The sequence below is a fragment of the Triturus cristatus genome, chromosome 1_2 (assembly GCF_964204655.1).
Source record: "Triturus cristatus chromosome 1_2, aTriCri1.1, whole genome shotgun sequence".
Taxonomy (NCBI): domain Eukaryota; kingdom Metazoa; phylum Chordata; class Amphibia; order Caudata; family Salamandridae; genus Triturus; species Triturus cristatus.
This window is the reverse complement of record NC_140580.1, coordinates 13306842-13331047: the sequence shown is the minus strand read 5'-3', so window position 1 is coordinate 13331047 and position 24206 is coordinate 13306842. Positions and strand designations below refer to the sequence as shown.

General features: G+C 47.7%; 1 protein-coding gene across 1 annotated transcript in view; it reads right to left on the bottom strand.

Annotated features, from left to right (window-relative positions):
* LOC146866641 (omega-hydroxyceramide transacylase-like) overlaps positions 1-24206 on the bottom strand; it is a 301031-nt gene that overhangs the window by 111938 nt on the left and 164887 nt on the right. The window lies entirely within an intron of this gene.

Here is a 24206-nt window from a genome sequence, read left to right as displayed (position 1 = left end):
CCGTAAGGCCTTCCGGTGCAATATTGTTGCGCAGCCATTGTTCTATGAATTGGGTAGGGTTCGAGCCTTCGCTGCGTTCTGGTATTCCTAGTATCCGCACATTATTGCGCCGAGACCGCCCCTCGGTGTCGTCCACTCTGTCCTGCAATCCTGCAAGTTGACGCCGTAGCTGTTCAAGTTGTGTCATATGGGCCTTGTGTTGTGGCAATATCTCTTCTAGCAGCAATTTTGTTACTTTTCACTGTTTCTGCCATTTTGGTCTGATCCGCTTTCAATAGCGTGAAGCTTTTGGCTAGCGCCCTCACCTGTTGTTCAATTGCTGCTCCAGAGTCACGCACTTCCTTGAGAATCAAATCCAGTTTGTCCACTGGATTCCCAGGCGCTGTTGGCGGGACAAAATCCGGGCTAGAGGCTTGTAATAGGTCATTCTGCATAGTGTTGTCAGTCCCTCCAGAAGTGAGGGGTTCCATTTGTTTTCCTCTGGTGCGTTCCATCCCCCAGCGCAGCACAAGCTTCAATCTGTTCTTGCACTGGGCCGACTCGTAACACACTACGCGCTAGTAACTACGCACTGTCTCTAGCGTGGATTTCCAATGCACCCTACTGGTCCCATCACTCTGTGTTTGCTGCTTGCAACATGCGATTATGGCAAGTCCTCACCTTCAGTCAGCGACTAGCAAAGCCCACGCTGCGATGTACTCCGAATGTAAATGTTCTGCGCTGCTTTTGGGGCCCAACGTGGCAGCATAAGGGATCTTATGTCCCAGCACTTTCCTGGTGATGTCTCTCAGCTGGGGGGAGGGGGCCCATGCACCAATGCTATGCACCGATTCCGGGTTGTATCGTCCTATCTGTGTTTGCCCCCTTTCTGTGGAGCAACATTGTTGGCGGCGGAACCAATGGTCTCTGCTTTCAGACCGGACCTCTGCACAGCGCTGCCATCATTACTCGCATCGGGTGCTTCACCCCACCGCTCCCATGTCGTTACGCGGTGAGTCCTCCGCTCTCAATATTGCTGCGCATTTCCCTCCACGGTATACTGGTACACAGTCAGTTATAACTGATTTCAGGGCCGCCCCACGTCTGATGCCCCGATTCTCAGTCCGATGCCGTGAGTCTGCAGCAACAGCCGTTATATGCAGCCCGCTACTTTTCAGGCATTTCAGAAGCCAATCGCTTCCCGGGGTGTCAGGCGCCACTACCGCAGGGGTATTGTGCGTAGTTTGGCTCTTCGGTTACACTGCAGCTTGCCGGGCATTCAATTCTCGGCCTCCATTGCCCCCACAGCCCGCCGCACTAGTTTCTGTTGCTCCCGTATCCCTGTACCTTGAGTTTGCAGGCAATGGCCACCGGTCTCGCCGGTCCGCTGTTTTCAGGCACCTTAGAAGCCGATGACTGTCCGGACCCGCTCCCGCAGGTATGCAGCACTTTCTCCGGCCTCGCAATGACTCCTCCGGGTCCAGGGTGCGATCCTTACGGTGTCCGCTATCCTTGTGGTATAGGCCGCAGCCTATTCCTCCGGAGCCCACACAAAGGTCGATTTTCTTTCCCTTCCGCTATGTAGCCCAGTGGCACAGGAGTCCGCTTCAGCTAGTTTTGAGTGCAGATGTCCAAGCATTGGCAGAGTAGCAGATAGGATTCAGGGCCCGGCTCGCAGCTCATCTAAACCACGTCTGCCCTGCTTGACGGTTAGCCACGCCCTCCTGATTTGTTACTTCTTTGTGCACTGCTTAATGCAGCACACATAGAAGTAGCAAATCATCATTATTTAATGAATGTTTATGGGCAGGAAGAGACACCTTCCTGCACATAAACAATCATTAATGGCATTTCTCCTTCTATGTGTTCTGCAGAATGCCGCACACATAGAAAAAGCAAAAACAAGGAGAAATAAAAGATCAAGTAGTGGAGGGCGTCTTTTTTTTCTTATAATGTTGCTAAATTATGGAACTGCCTTCCTCCCCAGATTCGTCTTGAGGCTAATTATCTGACCTTTCGAAAACAAATTAAAACCTTTCTGTTTCCCTAACACTGCTTGAAGTTTTTGAGAGCACTGCTAGCAGCGCTGGGATGCCTACGGGTAACCATGCGCTTAAGAAATACAGATTTGTTCATTAATTTCTCCCCGTTTTGTCATTCACATCATGCCCTTGGATGGCTATAGTTTTTGGCGCTGCCTCAGATTTACACCTCCTTGTAAATCTCGGACAGCATCAAAAGCAATGGTTGTTGGAGTGGAACACCCACAGCAACACCCTTTGCACACCCCTTTCACACGAAGTGATGCGTGTAAAGGGGCCTTATTTACAAGGCAGTGTTACGCCATAAAAAGTGGCTTGATGCCACGTTGTAAATAATGGAGAAGGGCATATCACCAACAGAACATCGCTAAAAGTGACATTCTGGTGGTGATCCCCTTGTAAATATGCCCCTGGGTTTCTCTTGCCACCATATGGGAGGCCCTGTATCCTTTAACGACTGATTGACAATGCCAGGGTGTATAAAACAGTAAACTAGTATGTGGCTTGAGCTGCATGGTGATTGGTTGTGTAATGACATTGTAAGTGTGATACAGGGACTATAATTTGCTTTCAATCGCTGGCATACAGCAAGCTGCAGGCTATGATTTCAGACCCCTGATCAATAACAGAGTGCAAGTGTGTTAGCATTCTATACAACACAAATAGTGCATGTGTGATAGACTGAGCATAGTCTACCGATCATTCAAACAGGCAGTTTTTTTTTTTCATGTCACTATAAGGTTCTGGTACTGTGGTGCTAAAGCAGTTCTGCTCAACTTCAGACTATTAGAGTAAAACTGGAACAAGTCTAATGATTGACTGCATGAACCCCCATGAAGTGAGTCATCTCGGTTTTAGAGCATGCGGCTGGAGTATCTCAACAAAGTCACTATGGAAATATATGCTTTGAAAGTGCCCAACGACTCCCAAAGTGATCTTTTGATACTGATGGCAAGGTGTATTGTTAATTAACTCAGGGGTACTCATTTTATCGACTTAGGAAAAAGATAAGCAAGGGCAAAAGTTAGTTTACAATGGCATAATTTCACAAACTGTCCTGCATTTCACATCAGACTTGTTCCACAAAATGCCAAAATTACAGTATTACACCATGTTGCTTATTCGGTTTTCATTTATTTAAAAATGTGATTGTGTGAGCACGATATCAATGTGAATTAATAGAACATGAGTAGCTGTTCATGTCACATGCAGTGTTTCACTTTTCTTTTTTAGTGTCAAATGGGCCCTCAAAATGAATGTAAAGAAGTATTTCATGCTAAAAATAGCACAAAATGTCGCCTCAGCATTTTGCATAATTTCTTAAAAGAAAACTGTTGGGACGGAAAAGTCCTCGCATGGTAATGAACTTGTACCCCTACCCTGAGTGCCCAACTGTACTGTTGTCTGGATCCCTCCTGCTGATTTTTGTTGTCATACGCAAACACTGATCATACGTGCGTGCCATGACATAGGCCAGTCTCACTGATTGGGGTCTTGTTGGACTTGGGGTGCCCAAAGAGCTACCCTCATTGTGTTGGAAGGATACCGCCTTCACCAGGAGTTAAGCAGTGCAAGCGTGGTAGTGGCAGTAGTAGTGAACAGGTACATTTTACCCTGTCACAGGTTCAAGCACCTTTTTAAAAGTTTTGCAGCTGTGTGTTTAACTCATGCTTACTCTACATCAGAGTGGTGACTCCGCACTGGGTATATGTGTGCCTGGGAAGGGTACAATATAGGGATAGGGCAGTGCTGAGAAGTGCATGCATGGTGAGTGTATGTGCTGAGTGTTTGTGTACCTGGGAGGAGAACAGTACATGAAGGATGTAGTGCTGTAGTGCATGCATCGTGAATGCATGTACTAGGTGTATGTGTACCAATAAGGAGTACATTACATGAAAGAGATAGTGTTGTGCAGTGTGTATATGGTGATTGTGTGTGCCCGGTGTATGGGTCCCTGTGGTGGCACAATACTGTTGCAGGGATTCTGCACATATGCAGAACTATGCGCAGGAAACCAGGACCTAAGTGTGTAGTGGTGTCCCAAAATACCCACCTCGGTGCCCAGAGCCCCTATCCGACTAGCTACAGTGTCTCATTTGTTCTCTGTGCTACAGCGAAGCTACCAATGATTAGACATCCTAGAACATGTTACTCCCTCCTCTCTCAGGATACGTGGGAACAAGAACACGCTTTCATTCAAACTCTCGTACTTGTCCACAACATGACTAAATAGAGTCAAAGTATAGTTTAAAATGTTTATTGTAACTAACGTGCTCTATAATGCAATACACGTTTCAGTACTAGCAGTAAAATTCATAGGATCAAACAAATCAGCATAGTTACAATTCCATATAGAACAATAGGAGAAATCATATTATAATGGTAGTGGAAACAGGACTACAGCGCCTTGCCACCCTCCCCTTGCTAGAAGCTAGTTTATTATAATTATAGAAGGCCTGTAGGCTTTGTCAGGGGACCCCATACCTCTGAGTTTAGATTCAGGAATTTACATCTCCGGACCAGCCCAGCTCTTCTATCCTGGAAAGCGTTTTCTCCAAGTGTGTTAACATGCATGCCCAGCAATAATAAAAGCACCAGATTTCCAGGGTTGCAGCTGTGTTCTATGTTATGGCTAGGGACATGAGACTGACCAAAGCAATTCAACAGAGCTCATTGTTTTTTTACCTTGAACACGCTGTGCAGACGAGGAGCAGAGTGTTCAACTGAATACATGAAATACAGACAGTTCTCATGTGAAAGCGAGCAAGCAAAGTGTTTACCCGGACTGTGCCATGTAGTAACGTGAGCAAAAGCGGCAACATTACGTCCAACTTATGCTAACTTAGCAATGTATGTAGGTGGATCCTTATCCTCACTACAATACACAGAGGTAACAGTTCTGGACAGTGTGTGTACTGTGGCTGTGTACGTGCACTGAGTGCAAGTTTGCCTGTAAAGGAGGAATTTAGGTTCCCTTTTGGAATACCCAGGCCTGCATGGTAAAGAAATGAGGCGTTAGAGGAATCTTACCAGACAGATTTGTGTATTGCTGCATTTCTGTGAGCTTGGTGGGACACACCTGGGAGAGGAGAGGTAGGCACTAAATATACTCTTCAAAAGGTGTTCTTTGATTCAGTGAAGCAGTGAGTTTGTATGGAAAGACTGAGAGAGAGACAGAGTTGAGATAGAGAGTGATAGAGGTGATTTGAGGTTGAGAGAAAGAGGTGAGGTAGTGAGAGAGGTAGAAAGATATGGGTGTGAGAGAGGTATATTGATAGTGAGGTTGAGTAAATCTAGGTGAGGGAGAGATTTCAAATAGAGTGAGAACTGTGATAGGTACATAATGTAGAGTTTGGTAGAGAGGTAAAGAGAGAAAGATAAGATAGGAGAGGTGATGTGATGATGGAAAGAGAGACATAAGACAGAAAGTTTATTCTTTATCTCGATTACCACAAAATCCCTGAGAGCATGAGGGTTAAGGTGCGGTAGGTGGTTATGCAGTTTAACATTCTCTGAAGTGTGCATGCTCATCAGACAAACAAAATCTGTTCTTCTGGCTATCTTGATCACTTTACCAGGGGGCCCTTTGGATGTTGGAGATCTTGGGCAATCGCCCTATTTGCCCATGCCTTACAACAGCACTGCAACAAGCACCAGAAATCCAAGAAAGATAAGAACTGGTGCAATTTCTCACATAAAGATATGGAAGAACATGAGTGAACCCAAGAGCAAGGGGCAAAGGCTATATGTCTCAGGGGAGCATAGTGTAGTGTGCAAGAAAGGTTCAAAGATTATGTGTAGCAAGGGACTCCCTTGTATTCTGCAAGATGGAAGAGCAGGATAACTTGCTTCAGTTCAGGGAAGTGCAAGCTGATGTACATTGGGAGCAATGAATGTTGTGTATCTGGAAGGACGGGGTGATTGGCAGTAAGGGGCACAGACGGATATACATTGGAGGACATAGGGTGATGTGGAGCAGTGAGCACATGCTGATGTGCACATGCTTAACGTCCACTGGTAGATGAGCACGTGGTGATATCAGAGCCTTCTGCAGAACAAAATACATGGGTGTTGGTCTGTGAACATGGAGCCTGTGTGCACGCTTGTGTGCATGAGTATCTATATATATATATGTTGATCAGCAGCATGCATGATAACCTTCTCTCATTGACAGGAAAGACTCCCCGCCATCCATGACATTTATTAGATTTTAACAGAGAAGAGATTTTAGCTTTAGGTGTTTGTAAGATCTGTTAGACCTGGCACATTGGCGTGAGTCTCCCTTCCATTTTTCGCTGTGCCTCATGTATTTTTTGCTGGTGTTAGTTGCTCAGGGCACTGTGCCACTGCTGTCCAGTGCCACAGTGCAAGTGCTCCCTATTGTAAATTCATGTATAATTTGTGATTCCATGATTGGTTGGTTTGGTTTACTTGTCAGACCCTAGTACAGTGCACCAGGAGTGCCCAGGGCTTGTAATCCAAATACTGCTGGTGGGCTTGCAGCACTGGTTGTGCCACCCACAGAATCAGCCTGTAAACATGTGTCTAAGGTCTGCCATTGCAGAGCCTGCGTGCAGTCTGGTACTGTCATGCTGACTGGGCAAGTGCACCCACTTGCCAGTCCCTAAACCTTCCCTTTTCTTCATATCAGACACCCCTATGGTAGGCCCAAGGGCAGGGTGCATTGTAAGGATAAGGTAGGACATGCCCTGATGTGTGTGGCATGTTCTAATAGTGAATTACAGCCATTTTAGTTTTTCACTATTGCAAGGCTACCTGTTCTCCATAGGCTACAATGGGCAGTTTGGTTATTACATTTTATAATCCTAACTGACTCAGAGAGCATGGTAGAAATTCGAATTTAGTATGCCTGAACTCAGGATAATAAAATACATCTTTTAGTGAAGTTGGTTTTAACATTCTGTGTTTGAAAATGCCACTTTTAGAAAGTAGGCATTTTCTTGTCTAACCATTCAAACCTGCCTCTGCTAGGCTGTGTGTATTCCTTTGTCTGGAGTTTGAGTGACAGGGCTGGGGAATTCCAGGAGACAAGGTGAGGTGTCCCAGTGGTGAATAGAGAGATCTGTATCCAGATGGGTGGGAGGAGTTGCACCTGAGACCTGAATAGGGCTGTGCCTGCCTTCCACAATGCTGGCTCCACCTCCTGGGGAGCGGCTGATGTCTCTGCCCTACACAGTGAATGAAGAGAAGGAATCCTGTCAACAAAGTGCTCCAGAGCCGTACTTGCCTTCCACAATGCTGGCTTCACCTCCTGTGGGGCATCTAATGTTTCTGCCCTGCACTGTGAAAGGAAAGGAGAAGTCTGGTACACAGAGTGCTCAGGAACTGGTTTGGACTGGGCAAAGGCCCCTCTGCCGTCAGAGGACAAAGGATTTCTGGGTATAAATATTGGGACCCTGATCCCAAGAAATTAGATCACTTTGGGAAAACAAGAAGAACCTCTGCTGAGGGAAGAACCAGAAGAAGCTGAGGAGGAAACTATCCCTGACCTGGGGGATTGGCCTGCAGTGGTTGCCTTACTGCCAAAGAGAGGAGAAAGGAACTTTGTGTGTACTTTTGCACAACTTGTGAAGGATCTCCAAGGACTTGGAAAAGAGCTTGCCTCCTGCTGAAGTCTCAGGAACAACAGACTTCACCCCTCAGCTCCCCAGAGGTCTTTGGAAGTGCCTGCTGCTGTTGTTGGGCCTTCTGAGGGACTGCTTGTCGCAAGGAGCTGGAAGCACGACTCAAGAAGGAGAAGCATGCCGCTGTCGGAGCGGTTGTCGTCGCATCTCGTAAAGTGTGTCGCCGCATCAGCATCGCATCGAGCGGAAGCGTCTCGCATCATCCAGGAAGTGTCTCGCAACGCCGAAGAAGCGTGTCGCCATCATAGCTGATGCATTGCACCGCATCAAGAGAAGAGTCTCGCATCGAGGAAGAAGCGTGTCGCCATCGCAGCCATCGTAGTTGTCGCATTGCACCGCATCAAGAAAAGCGCCTTGCATCCACGGAGAAGCGTGCCGCCGTCGGAGCTGTTGTCGTCGCATTGCGTAAAGGGGTTTTAGCCCCTGCAGCACCGCATCGAGCGGAAGCGTCTCGCAAACGTCGGAGAAGAGTGCCGCTGCCAAGGCCGCTGTCGTTGCATCGCGTAAAGTGTGTCGCCGCTGCAGCTGAAGCATCGAGTCGAGTCTTCTCGCAACATCGGAGAAGCGTGCCGCATCTGGAAGATCTTCACGTATTTATTTATTTGCACCAAAATCTTCATCGCATCAACATCATTGCAACACTTTCGTTGCCCTGCGTGTCGCATCTAAAAGGTACATTGACTTAAAGTGTTGCATTTAAGAACTTAAGAGAATTAAGCAAAATCCTACCATCTAAAGTAACAGTATTGTGTGTTTTTGTCGTTTACTGGTCTTGTGATAAATCTATATAAAGAATACATATTTTTAATATAAAGCCTGTGTGGTGTCCATTTATAGTGTTGTCACTTGGTTACTGTATGTGTTCAGAAATGCTTTACACACTGCCTCTGAGATACGCCTCTCTGCTCGTGCCAAGCTACCAAGGGGGTGAGCAGGGGTTATTTTAGGAGTGTACCCCCTTACACTGACTAGAGGAGAGGGTCCCTATTTGTCACAAGTGCATACCTGTGCCAACTAGGGACCCCCAAGTCTAACAAGATCTAAATTCATAGATGGACAGAGGGACCTCTAACTTTAAACCAACACTACCCTTTACCAGTATTTCATTCTTTCAAAACAACGGTTCTATCCTTTAGAAACAATGACTATTGAAGGTTTTTAAATACCACTTCCAGCTCCAGAAGAAATTCCTACCAGAGGGAGTCTACATACAGCCACATGGGCACACATTGATTAGACTGTTGGCAGGTGTGCATAGGGCCTGTATCTGTTAGTCTGTCTGCATGGGGGTATTCATGACTATGCATACTGATTCTGTCCATACAGGGGTCTTTATATCTGTGTGCATGGTTGTCCATATTTTTCTGTGTGTAAGTGTCTATATCTGGAGTCTCTAGAGCTAGTTGTACGGAGGTTTCTTGCGGGATAGGAAAGTAAAATTAAAAGATGTCAGGCGTGGCTCTTGCTCAAGCTGGCATAACATATTGAGCTACGGCCCAGACCCCAACCCACCACCCTGACTGGGATCCTACTGCTGTCTAAGATGCCTGCCTGACTGTTTTATGGCAGAGCTGGTTGAAGTATACTATTTACATGAGATCAGTGGAGTGAGTGAGGGTTTCATAAGGCCTGTATACATATACACTGTCCTTCCATCATTGTCTTGTAGTTCTGGCTCTTTAATGAGCCTGTCTACAGGCTGAAATGCGATGTGCACATGTCTTGCACCTTTAATAGAAACATAGTGCACATACACAGCCCAACTTAAACATGCCAACACTTTCAATGGTTTCACAACAGAGGGTCAGTGACAGCATTTTCTTTTATTTGTTTGGTTTTAGATGTGCTATTTAAAATACAAAAAACACAGCTGTTACATAGAAAACTGATGCCGTGGGACTGCCCTAACCACATATTAGGTGGCCCCCCCTTTGTGGGCTCTTGTCAATGGCCCATTTTGACTATGCTTTAAAACATGATTGACTCCTCAACTATCCCAGTCTTTGCTGGACAGATAAGAGAGGCCCAGAAGCAGTGTGTTCACGCTGCATGTCATTCTGCTGCCTGCATACAGTGCCCTCACCAATGGTAGTGAGGCTCCAGGAGAGGTAGTTCTTATGATTCATAAGTCAATATTACTATCATTCAGTGCACCCGGGTGTGCACGACAGCCTCAGCCCAGCCCCCCCTTGCTTCTGTCTATCCCTCTGCCTCAGTCTCTTACTCTGGAGACAGATACGGTTCTTTCAGTTTCAGTATTGGTAATGCTGGCAGAGTTGAGGCCGCATATCATTTGCACCGTCTCAAATGTCAAGCTCATCCATATGTTTATTAAATAACAGAAACTGAAAGGTCGGGGCTTTCAGTTGGAGGGCCAGAGCACATTATGGCCCTGGCAGGGCCCCACTCACCCCTCCGCCCCCCATGGCTACGGCCCTGCCTGAGTCCCTCTGCTGTGGGCCTTGCTCTGCCAAGTGGTGCCAAATCCAGTCCTGGGACCTTAGAAGTGGGTTTTGTGCCACAACCAGGAAACCGATGTGTCGACTCCAAAGTGTCATTATGGAACCGGTGCATCCCTGCAAAACTGACGCGTCGCCACTGCGTGCACCAAAGTCGTGGACACCGTTCACCAAGTGCACGACGTCACAACCTCAACTTTCAACTAAGCCCGACTATGCCGCAGCACCTCCGATGAACCACTGCTGCATGAGTCTCGGACACCGCATACCGACATTCGTAGTGTACCATCCCGACTCTGACCCATTCCAGGCTCTGCAAGTCTTTCGACCAATGCATCGCCTTCACTTCAGCCCAGCGGTTCGACTACGACACAACGAAATTGATGCACACCGCGCTCTTGACATTGACATATCACTGTTTCTGCACCGCCTTCGGAAACCAAAGCCTCGCACATCCAACTGATGCATCACCTCCTTTGCGCAACACATCGTCCCCGGATGCCAACGCCTCAACAACCTTGTACTTCCTCCAGCATCCGACATATCACAAACCATATTAAAATAACACCAAAACAAATGAAATCCTATCACTATACCCAGATTCTTTTGAAGTGTTTAGTGAAATCTAGCACCTAAAAGATCAAAATGTCAACTGTGTGTATCTGGTTGCGTGAGACCGTGACAGAGTCAAAAGTTAATGTTGACCACAATGGAACACAAGTCAGATACACAAGGTGGATTGGGCCTGGTCTTGGCTGAACTTTGGACTGAAGAAAAAGTCCAGGAGAAGGTAGAGTGCAGCGGGGCAAGGCAGCAGGCTGCATCCAAAGAGGAGTCATCATCACCGGGAAGCACTGGATGAAGTCTCAGTGAAGCCATTGACAACAGCATGAAAAATCTCTGAGCAGAAATAGAAGGATTTCCAGGCTGAGGAGTTTGTCGTTATCAATGGGGAGCTGGTCACCATCGAGCCCGGTAAAGGTTTTTACCTTCAAACTTCAGCAACTTTTTAGCAGCCAAAAACCTCCAGCGGGACACAGCTCCAAGCTGTAGCAGAAGAGGGCTCCATGAAGCCAGACACTGTCACTGGGAGATCTTGGTGAACAGGATTTGCTGCTGCATAGAATAATGTAGCAGGAGCTACTGCAATGTCAAACCAACTGGCAATGCACCTTGGGTGGATCGACTGTCAGGTAGCTTTTTGTCTTCTTCAGTTCTTCTGGTACATTCTGTGATCTCTAACACCACTTTCAAGAGTACAGGACCTGGAAGCCACTACTTGGTGGGGGGGGGGGGACTAAAATTCACTCCAGCAAAGAAGAGGTGCTGAGTTCAAGATCTCTGGAGCTTTTTATGCCCCTGTAGTTCACACAGAAGGGCAGCCAACTATCCCTTGGACTCATGTCTGGTGGTCCTGTGTTCATGAAGATAGTCCAGTTCTCCTTCAACTTACAAATATACAACAATATCTCAACCGGATTCATTGAAAATAATTAGGCTTGTATGTGCAAGACATTACAATAGAAGAACAAAGGTGAGAGACTCCAAATTATTTGCTGAATGTGCTCTTAGGTATCATATATTTAGAAGATTGGAATACATAACAGTTATGACAGCACTGTTAAGCATGTATGCAGTGGCAACCCAAAGGAAGTGCACATTGTGCTCGTGATAGAACATGACAGCGCAAGTGACAACGTGAGAAAAACACAGCGCAGGGCGCAAGGTGAAGAGTAAAATAGCATATATACAGAATTATTGGTTCACATCATGATTATTTCGTAAAGATAGGCTATGATTTTCAGCGATTCCGAGAACCAAAGTATGGTGTGCGCCAAAAGATTTTTGCTGATGTGGGAGGGTTGATGGCGTTTCGATCCTTTCAAGTTAGGATCATCATCAGGACCGGGTAGCCAATTGATGAGTGCTGTGACATGAAGAGATCAGTGCATGCGGGAAGAAGGGACGATTTAGGATGCCAGGAAGGCGTCGTAGGACTGCAGCTGTGTAGGGCTGATCGTACGAGTGAAATCATCCAGTGGAGGAGTGAGGGGTTCTTTGGAAATTGAATATTCGCTGCAGGGTCGGAGCCCCGATCCGCTGAACAGGAACCGGGAGGAGTCCTCGGTGGGGCGTTCAGAGCGAGGGAATTAATCCAAGAAAATCCGGGGAACGAGTATCGCCGCGCCACCACGAACGTGTGCGGGTTTCAGCCGGTGTCTCCTTCAAGCATCAAGGCAGGCCTCTCGAAGCAGGGAAGTCCTCTGGTGAGCAAGGCATTCCTCAAGCAGCAGGGCAGTCCTCTGGTAGCAGCAGAACAGACCTCTAGGAACCGGAGAGAGGATGTGGCCTAACAGCTAGATCGGTTGACCTCAGAGTAGGAGAACCGGGTTCGAGCCTCGGCAGGGATGCTCAACATCCTGTGATTCTGGGCAAATCACTTAATCTCCCTGTGCCTAACAAAAATGAATGTGTCCTTCTGTAAGGCAACTAGTGCTCATGTAAGAAGTCTGATACCTGTGGGTCTAGTTCATGCTATATAAAACGAAAAAATTAAAAAGGCAGGCCTCAAGCAGCAGGGCGGTCCTCTAGGGGTCCAGGAAGTCATTCTGAAGTCTTCCACAAGTTCAGAAGTATACTAAAGAGGTGTTCTGGAGGTGCAATATTTATACCTAGAGCCAGCCTTTGAAGCTGGGGAATTTCCCATGCTACCGTCACATCTGGTTCTGGAAAGTTCTTCCCTTAACCTTCCAAGAAGTCTGGGGTGGAAAAAGGTCGGTGCCAGGTTCCCTGGTTTGTGTGCTGGAGGCAGCCCTTTGAACTGTAGGTGGGCAGGGAACAGCCAAGTCTGCCAACATCTAATCCCTTTTTGTCTCACTGGGAAGAATACACAAAGCCCAACAGCTAAGCTAATCGCAGTCACATGACCAGCCCATCCAAGAACCATGCATCAGGCGTTAGACTAACGCATTTTAGAGTGGTGGCCCGCATCACCGCACTGAAATACATTTTCACACATTTATAGCACCTCCAGAACAAGCTGGAGCCAAGCGCTGCTAATTAAACCACACTGACAGAGTAAAGACTTTTAGCTGACAGCAGCGCGTCTGCACTGCTTGCAGCAGGCTTGAAGGCTGAGTCAACTCGCTCAGCTGCCTACAAAGTATAACAAGATATTTACCCGACACTTTAGCGCAGCACCTCTGATTAACTCAGGACGTCACAAGCATAGTTGCCCAATCCCTGCTGCTGAGACAGCCTGCTGAGACAGCCTTGCAGGGAACACTGTGCGGGAAGCACACCTATAGGCTTCAGGCACGCTATAGTTTATCTTTGGAAACCTGCCTCACAGCTGGGAGCCTGCCTCCACTGCTGAAACTCCCACCTCGCAAGCCAGATGGGACTTAGGAGCGTAATGATCACCGGGACCGAATCCCAGCTGACTTGTGGCGGCCACCGGAGAGGTGGCATGGTGCCTTAGCACTGCAGCCTGGCCCCCAGGTTAGTGATTTTCACAGCTTCAAAGCCTGGCAGCTTTCTGTAATGTAATTCCTTTCGTAATTCACATCTCTTTCTCTGATATCAAGGTATGAGGTCCTGTGTCTTTAATAAAGCTACCGATTCTTTTGGGCAAGGCTCCCTGATGTGATGGGCTCTGCTCTCCCAGCACGCAGCTCCGCCTCAGCTCTACCTGCTAGTGCCCCTGCCTCCCACGCAGGAGAGCACGGTTCAAGTCCCCAGGATTCCCCTTTCTACCTTTGACTTTGTCGTCAGGCATCTCACCTCACTTTTGCCTACTTTCTTTTTTCTTCTTATTGTACTTTTGTCGTGCCTTTGCCCTCATTCTTTGTTACTACTTTTCACTGTGCCTATTTTCGCAGCTTCCCTTTCCATTTTTTTCTGCTTCCCGTGGCCCCTCCCACTCCTGCCTCCCAGCTGTTCCTGCCCTTCCCCTACTTAATGGCGGCTGCTGTGCGGCTGTGCAGCGGGCATGCTACTAGCACACCGAAGGCATGCCAAAGGCAAGCCCGTCTGTGCCTGACCAGTGCCAGGAACCCTGGTCCTCCGGCCACCAGTGCTATGACTCAGCAACACTCCGCGCACTCAACCCCGGAAGAAACAACAACTGCCAGCTGTCAACACTGAACACCGCCCAAAACTAGTTCTCCTTCCGACAGTGCCGCTGCTCCTTCACCCACCTCCAGATGCCCACAGCCACCACCAACCCACCATACGCCAGCACACCCAAACCCCTAAGCTGCATCCTCCTCAACATTCGCTGCCTGAACAGACACGCAGTAGAAATCTGGGACCCTCCTCAGAACCCTCTCGACCGTCGTCGTCTTCTTCACAGGAACTTGGGCCAAAGCCAGCTCCGCACCCCACAGCCATCCCCAACGGATACAAGATCCAGAGGAAGGACTGCCCCAACCGCCCAGGAGGTGGACTGGCCATCGTACACATAAACTTCCTTCGACTCACCACATCCAGCACGAACGGCTCTACATTCCCCATGGACACATGCATTTCCAGATCAACCCCAGAATGACTATGCGGCACCCTCACCTACAGACCTCCCGGATCACGCACCATGTTCTCCACTACCATCGCAGACCTCATTGCACCCCACACCATCGCATCCACAGACTACTTATTCCTCGGAGACCCGAACTTCCACCTCGACAACGCCAGAGACCCCAACTCCACCGCCCTCCTGTACAACCTCAACAACATCGGACTGAGACATCTTGTTACCACCCACACCCACAAGGCAGGACATACCCTTGACCACATTTTCACTGGAGGACACAACTCTCGCTTCAGCCACACCACAAAACCCATCTGGAGGGACCACCGTTGCATCCACTTCTCCTTCTCCAAGCCCACCACACACAGGCCTATACCTCGCCCCTCGTGCAGGAACTGGCGCAAGATCACCGAGGAGCAACTCAACTCTGCCCTCAACCACGCTCCTCTCCCACCACAACAGACGCCAACTCTGCAGCCGACGCACTCCAAAGCTGGACCACAGAACTGTGCAGACAGTCCAAATAGCAAGACACTCGATGTGTCCTGCTATTTTTGTAATGTTCTATTTTGTAACATTTCTCTCATGTAACGTAACTGGTTCTATTGTACAGCGCTCTGACACCTTCGGGTAAAGTCCACGCTTTATAAAAATGCATTAAATAAATAAACTCTTGCTTCCCTTCGGAACTCCCACAGACAATACACCACGAAAGCCACCTGGTTCACCACTGACCTCCGAGAATCCAAGCGCATGTGCTGATGACTTGAGAAAGCTTGGAGGAACAGCAAAACCCCCAAAGCACGCTCCGCCTATGAAACCGCTATGACAGAAAACCACCAACTCATCAGAACTATAAAGAGGAACTTCATCCAGAACAAAATAGTCACCAACTTCCCCAACACTAATGAACTCTTCAGCATCATCCAAGAATCCAAACCCCAAAGCGAATCCTCTAACGCCCCTCCCTCCCTGGACCTTTGCAACAAACTCAGCTCCTACTTTCATATGAAAACTCTCGACAGCAACTTCGACGAGCAAACCCTAGACACTGACCCTACTCCTCCAACCAACACCGCAACCTAGCTCACCATCACCACCTGGACCCAGGTCACCACAGAAGACACCGCGAAGACCATGAGAAGTATACACACAGGAGCACCCACCAACCCATGCCTAACCCCGCATCTTCCACAGAGCCGCCTCCACCATTGCACCAGAACTACGACATACCATCAACTGCTCTCTCGTAACAGGCACTTTCCCTGACGACTGGAAACACACAGAGGTCAAGCCCCTCCTCATGTGCCCATCGCAGACCCAACGGACCTCAAGAACCTCTCTCCTCCCCATCACGGCCAAAGTTACAGAGAAGATCTTCAACAACCAGCTCACTAACTTCATAGAAGCCAACTCGATGCTTGATTCTTCCCAATCCGGATTCCACAGCAACCACAGCACTGACACCACCCTCCTAGCCACCACCGACGACATCTTACCCTCCTTGACCAGGGCCACATGGCAGCCCTCATCCTACTAGACCTCTCAGCAGCCTTCCACACTGTCTCCCACCGCACACTAACCGCCAGACTCCATGACACCGGCATCCGGGGAACTGTCCTCAACTGGATTTGCTCCTTCCTCACCGGACGAACCCAAAGAATCAGACTCCGACCCTTTCACTCCGAACCCAAAGAGATCAGCTGTGGAGTACCCCAAGGATCCTCATTCAGCCCCACACTCTTCAATATCTACATGGCCCCCCTCTCTACCATCGTCAGAAAACACGGACTCAGCAAAGTCTCCTACCCTGATGACACCCAGCTCATCTTCTCCCTCACCAACGAACCCGGCATCACCAGACACAGATTCCAGGACGGCATAAAAGACATTTCTTCCTGGATGAGCAACAGCTGCCTAAAGCTCAACTTAGAGAAAACAGAAGTCCTCATCCTCGGGTCCACCCCCTCAGCATGAGACAACACCTGGTGGCCCACCACCCTTGGCGAACCCCCCACACCCACAGACCACGCTCGCAACCTCGGCATCATACTCGACTCCTCTTGCACCATGCACCAACAGATCAACGCCATATCCTCCACATACTTCAACACCCTCTGCATCCTCCACAAGACCTTCAAATGGATCCCACCCGAATCCAGAAGGATCGTCACCCACGCACTCATAACCAGCAGACTTGACTATGGGAACGCCCTCTATGCCAGAATAAACAAATCTCTACTCCTCGAACTCCAGAAAATCCAGAACGCCACAGCTAGACTTGTCCTCAGCATCCTACGACAAGATCACACCACCCAACACCTATGAGAACTTCACTGGCTCCACGTCCAAAAGAGAGTGACCTTCAAGCTCCTCACTCACGCCTACAAATCCCTCCACAACATCGGACTCCAATACCTCAATGAAAGAATCTCCTTCTACGCACCCAAGGGAAGCCTCTGATCCGCCGATCTTGCCCTCGCCGAAATACCACGCATTCGCAGAGCCAGAATGGGGGGAGGTGATCCTTCTCCTACATCGCAGCCAAGACCTGGAACAAACTCCCACTCAGCATCAGACAAGCCCCCACACTGCAAGCTTTCAGGAAGAGCCTCCAGACCTGTATCTTTGGATGAGACAAAGCTGAGCGAATACCCACCCCCTGCGCCTTGAGACCCTCGCGGGTGAGTAGTGTGCTTCACAAACCCCTGATTGATTGATTGATTTTGATCACTGTGGTGTCACAATAAACTGAGGAGGCCTTGTGGGTGAGTCAAATAGAAGAAGGAGGAGTCAGTGACAAGAGATCCCTTGGAGGGGGCGCAGTGCGTGCAACCTCTGCTTCCGAATCTCTGGTGTAATGTAGCACCTCTTCATTCCATCAGAGTAGGTGCTGTCAGGGCAGAGTGCATGATTCTGTAACCTAGTCTGGTGCCATTCGGTGGTCTAGAGGAACCCTTGCTCACCTCCGAGAGGCGAGAACTGCCAGAGTGGAGGACTGGATCCACGCAGCCTGGCTCCCCCTGACTAAAGCTTCCAGCAGAACTCGGGACCAGTCCATGCGTATCTGTAGGCCCCCAACACCAGAATCCCCGTGCAACCCCTAGAAAGGTAAGAGATGCCACAGATGTAGCAAGGGTTGCAAGCAGTTGCACCCACATGACATATCTGTGATGTTACATGTGCAGAAGGGATAACGGCGTACTCCAATTAATAACATGGAGACCTAGCAGGAGATAAGTAGGTAATAAGGGTCCATGCACGAGCAATAACATGCTGAGTGAATTCTTTTTGAGAACAACGGATGCATATGCTTTAAGGAATCAAAGATTTAGCTTGAATGCATGGTGTCAGCAAGATGTACAAATGGGTTCTCTCTGATGAGTGCACAAAGTGTGAAGCATCATGTTTCAATTATATTCCATGTCTTCTTGTCTTTAAAGCAACTTTTAATTATCACTGCTCGATCTGTTGTATCAAACATCTTCAGTAAGGTCTGGCTTTTTAGTCAAAAGTGCACAGAAAAGTTACACTACGTGTCCCCGAGTGCAACTTTATATTGGATAAGAAATGTCAGAAATGGCTGAAAATATAACACATTATAAGACCACTTTTGAAAGCAGTTTACCTGTCTTGGTACAACTGAATGTTGCTCTAAAGCCATCAGCTCAGATCACACTCCCTGACCTTCACATGTGTGCACCCGGCTCCCGAACCCGCAATTGAAACCATCTAGTTAATCGAATTCAGCAATGCGGCTTTTGTTTGTACTTTTTTTTAAAACTTATTTTTATTATAGTGCTGCGTTATTTGACACAACAATTTGCACCTCATGCAGTTTACAATTCTCCTGATCTGCCCAACGCGTTTCCATCAAGACTGCATTTCGACATATGTGATGTATCTGGGTTTACTCACCCAGACCATGGATGTGTGCATCATCATACAATGTTATCAGAATATGAATTGCTGAAAACATAACTATTGCAACAAAGAAAAACAACAATTTGCAGCAGTGTCAAGTGACGGTATTTCTTTTCAAAGTATTTTTACCATATCTTTAGTGCATTTATTTGGAGCTGGAGTCTGTCCACAATTCAAAGTGAAAGGGTGTTAGGTCTTTGCAACCCCTCCAGCATGTACCCCCAGTTTTCAATAGCTTGTTCTGCATTCTCGTCTGTGCACACTGTTTTTAGATGGCGTTCTTCAACCACACCCCACTCTCGCATGTCCGATAACCATTTGTCCAATCTTGGGGGGGAGAGTTTAAGTCCAATCTATTGCAATACGCTGCTTTGCTAAAACTAGGCCTAGCAGTGCGAATTTGTATCTTGTACGCATTCTTTTCTTTGGGGTCGGGCTTACCCCCAACAGGCAATGCTTAATGGATGCTTCTATATTAATGGCTGTGACAGTGCGTAATATCTGGATTACCTGGTGCTAATACTGCTGCAGACGAATACACAAGCAGGTCATATGTAAGAAAGTTGCTGGGTCTATACTACATCGGGGACGGTTGGAGTGGCGTTCCATATTAAAACTGGCAAGTCTCTGAGGAGTCAAGTAAGTGCGTTGCATATAGTGAAATTGAATATGTTTAAATCTGGCATTACTGGGCATCTCCCGCACATGCACAAATACTTTTCTCCATTCTCCTTCCGTAAGGGGGACCGGAAGGTCCTCTCACCATCAGCCTTTTATTAATGTATCAACCATGCGGTCTTCTTTGAGGGACTTGTAGCAACGGGAGATTAGGCCTTTAGTGGATCCTGGGTTGAGCATCAATGCCAGTGTATGTGACTCTATTGGCTCCTCTGGGAAAGAAGGCCATATTTTGTGAACTGTGCAAGATATTTTGGTATATTGAAGAAACTGACACTCAGCGATTTGATACCATTCTCTTGCTTCATCAAATGTCAAAAATGTCCCATTTGCATATAAGCCTCCAGCCGACGTGCAATCCCCCTCGCACCATTTGGATATATCCATGACAGATTTGATTTGAGAGAATCCCTGCAACCATTGTATAGGGATTGAGTTTGGGTATGGTGCTCTGCGAATAACCTGAGTGACCGCGCGCTCCCAGAACGCCGCCACCCGCCTGATTATATATGGACATGTATTAGGAACCTGCATGCCCATCATTAGGTACCACGGGAGGTCTGAGCCTCTATGTTTGTCTGCTTGGAGCGCTTTTTCTATATTGTGCCCCTCCTTACACCACTGTGCGGCGTACTGTAATAGTAAATGTCCCAATGCCCCCATTTGCATCTCCAGTTTAAGCACATCTAATTTCACCCTGCTCCAGCCGTCACCGCCCATAGTAGCGATACCAGTAATTTATTTAATGTGGTAAACGTAGAGGTCGGGATATTGCAGAATGTATTTTGTAGCGCATATAGACACCGAGGTAGCATGACCATTCTGGCAAGTGCACCTCGTACCATAATAGAAATGGGGAGTCTGTTCGAAAGGCGGATTGACTCTTTCAGATTTGTAATAACTGCACCAATATTTAGTGCATATTGGTCTTGGGGACTATGTGTCACCTGCATGCCAAGGTATCTGAAATGGTTTGTTTCCCAGCTGAACTCTACCTTAGGAAGGCCTTACATTTCTTCCCGTGCTAAGGCGGCTAATGGAAAGATGAAGGGTCTTCCGGCGGTTAATATGGAGCCCTGATACTTTTCCAAACAAATAAAGTACTCCTAGCAGGGCCGGTATAGCTTCTTCTGGAGAACAGATATACAGAAGCGCATTGTCTGCGTACAGTAAGATCATGTGTGTTCGCCCGTCAACAGTGATACCCCACCCCTCCATATTTCGCCGCAATCTAATGGCCAGAGCTTCCATAGCCAAAGTAAATAGCAACGGGGAGAGAGGACACCCCTGCTGTGTGCCAACTTTTCCTCACTTTTTTCCTCAACTTTTTTTCTCAACTTTTTTCCTCAACTTGTTTCTCCTTCTCGTTCACCCTCACATTGGTGGGAGACCATGTACAAGTAGACAGCATATACCACAGTTACAAATAGTGATTTTGGTCACTGTCGGGCAGAAGTAAAATTTGGATTCTCTGCTGTGACACACAAAGTTGTGTGTCTTCTTTAAAAGTATATGGTGAAGGTTGATATTCGTTCACACAATAAGACGGAACAGGTCTATTGTTGAGGTGAAGTTAATGAGTGGGGGGCGACCTGTTCTTTTTTACCCCCTAAGCTCCCAATTGTGGACCCCACTCGAGTATGACAGGGGCGTGGTCTGATAGGAATTGTGTGAGTATGTGGGTCTGCACAGCGGCTGTTATGGCCTCTCCTAAGAGAAGGAATCAATCTAGTCTTCTAGAAACGTGCCGAGCTGGCATGTAACACATGTATTCCTGCAAGCTCAGGTGGGTCTCCCGCCAGATATCTACACATAGCAAGCGGCGCATCACTTCTTAAAGAGCTGAGGTAATGTTAGGTTTGGTGTGCATTTTTGAGGGGTGCCTGTCAAAATTGCCATCAATTACAAAATTAAAGACCCCCTCCCATATAAGAGGAATTCCAGCATGTGGAATGAGATGTTTTTCCAGTTCCAAGAAATAATCTCCATCGTCTGCGTTTGGGGCATATGTGTTCACCAGACAGACCTGAATCCCATCTAGTGTGCCATGAATTACTATATATCTACCCTCAATATCCGCTGTATAATTGTGCATCTGGAAACAAACTTGTGGGGCCACCCATCCTAATACCCCCCTTGCATATGTGGAATATGTAGAGGCATATAGTTGTCCTCTCCATTTCTTGTGCAGCTTTTCAATTTCAGAGTGTAGTAGGTGGGCTTCCTGCAGCATCACCAATTGTGTCCCTTGTCTGTGCAGGTAGGAGTGTACTCTGTACCGCTTTGTAAATGAATAGAGACCCCTCACATTCCAAGTTATCATCTAAAATTGTCCCATATCTCTGTGCATCTACACATGGCTCTTCCCTATTATTTCTTTGTTCCATCACTTGCACTGCTTTCCTATAACTAGTACATTTACCACAACATTCAACTTTTCCCACCCCCTTGCGTAAACACTATATCAACAATTCATGCATTCCCAATCCTATTAACCCCTTCCAACCCTCCCCATTTCCCAGTCCCCAGACAGCCTCAAATCTATTAAAACTAACATGACATCAGTGTCATTATGCGTGTAGGTCATGCTCTTAACCAAATCTGTTGTGGACCGATCAAATCTCATTTACAACTGTAACACTGATTCACACTCAATCCAAGTTACTTATACTTAATACACAAAGTCATCCAAAACTATATACGGAGCAAAAGTGTAATGAAATGTGCCAATCCACACCAGTGAACCACTCCGCTATCTCATCCCAACTCTTGGCCTCCATACATTCAACAACTCGCTCACTTCTCTCCTATCTATCCATTCATTCCACACACTCACTCTCAACACGTTACTGAGGGCTCAATGAATAAAAAAGAAAGAAATATAAACTAAGTGAATTAAAGTGCAGCTGAGTGAGAAAAATAATAGAATGATAGATTAGATAGGAGGAGAAGAGGAGATAAGGTAAGATGAGATGGGAGTGTGTGCAGCTCCACCCGTTTATCAATTTAGTCCAGCCAATCACTCACATCCACCAACATATATCTCATATCACCACTAATGCTCGTCTTTCACATTTGGACTAAGCGCATGGCTCATATTCAGTTATCCCACACATACTAGCTTCCCACTCCTGGTACTTCTGTTTGTCCCGCTTTGGGTCAGTTCAATGTTCATCTAGTTGTGTATCCTCTATCGCGTCTCCCATGCTGCTGTCTGAGTTGGACGCTGTAACCACCTCCACCAAGGCTCTCGCAGCCTCCCGTTCAGTTTGTTGTAGGTGAGGATCCACACTGGATTCACTCTGGCCCTTTCTGCCCATGTCTTCGTGCTCCAAGTCCCGGGATCCATCTTGGCGAACCACCACTCGATGGGTCGAGCTCGATGACTTTTTGGACCTCCTCCCTCTCCTTCCCCTTGTAGACTGATCTGGCTTCACCCCGCACCTACAACCAGTCCCAGGCATCCTCTCAGGTGAAGTGAAAAAATGCACCCGCTCATTATGTATCACTTTTAGTTTAGCGGGGGACAGGAGTGCATACTGTAGGCCCATTGCCCTGAGATTTTGCTTTACCCCACCAAAGGATGCCCTTTGCCGCTGAACTAGGCGTGTTTAGTCTGGGAAAATACAAATTACATTGTTCTCATAAGTAGGGTCACCCTCCAGTCGCGCTGCTCTTAGTATACAGTCCCTGTCTCTGTAATTGAGCACTTTGGCAATAAGGGTCTTTAGAGGTGCGCCTGCAGGCGGTTTTTCTATAAGAGCTCGATGCGCTCTTTTGATCACAAAAATAGTAGACAGTTGTGCTGCGGGACACGTGTCTTTGATCCATCATACTAGAATCTGTTCAGGGGCATTACCTTTGGCGCCTTTTGGAAATCCCACAAACCTAAGGTGCCTCTCTGTGATGGTCCTTTGGCATCTTCCGCTCTTTGTTACAGGGTAGTCGTTTTGGAAACTAAGTCTGCTAGTGTTGTTTTTATGTGAAGACTTCATTTTCCAGTTAAGTCACGTTTTGTTCTGTGGCCAGGGATCTCTCTGCAACCATACGGAGGTTGACTCGTAGTAACCCTATGTCCAGGGACATGGCATCAATTTTTGTCTGGACCGCTGTGCTGGAGGACTCAATGGCCGCAAGGATTTGGGCCCCGAGGGGCCTGGCTGTGTGTTTACATGCTCTGAGGTGGGGGCCTCCCTTGGAGGATCAGGGTTTGAGGGCCCTCCCTGTGCAATGAACTGGTCCATCTTTGTTTGCTGTACTCCTCTTTGTGGCCTGTCTTTGCCCATATTTATTGCAGCTGAGGACCCTAGAGGCGGAGAAGCATGGACAACACCCAACCACAGCAGGGGCCAGCTTTGGTCGTCAGAGAGGTCTTCCCAAGTATGGTATAAGTATAGTGTGCCAATCCGGGCCCTAGCTCCAGTGCCACGCTGCCATTAATGTCAGTGTACGAGTAGAAAATAGAATAACTGTGGCTGAAGGAGGTATACTTATTATTAGTATTGACCGTTCTGGGGCTAGAGAAACACCAGACCCCAAGCTCCGGCAGAGCAGGTGCCGCAGATCCAGCAACAACACGCAAGAGAACCCGGTGGCGCAGCAGTTCACGTCTCCCTTATATACAGTTCAGCAGAGTACCACAAGGCTCCATAATCCTCGAGATCCGCTAGGAGTTTAGGAGGATCATGTGTTCCCTATTACATTTCCAGCCACTCCCAACTTTAAAACTATGGTGACCGTAGCGGATTAGTGTTCATTTGGCAGAACACCTATTAAATGGACGTCTCTGCAGGGGAGTGGGCTTTTACACGTTGGCCTTCCGGTGGTTGTATAACGTGGGATGGGGGTCGGTTCCCCATGTAGCATTGTGGCCCATTTACAACGCGATGCATCTAGGGAGATGCGTCACGTTGTAAAGCCCTGTGTCACTTTATACGTGCGTCAGGTATAA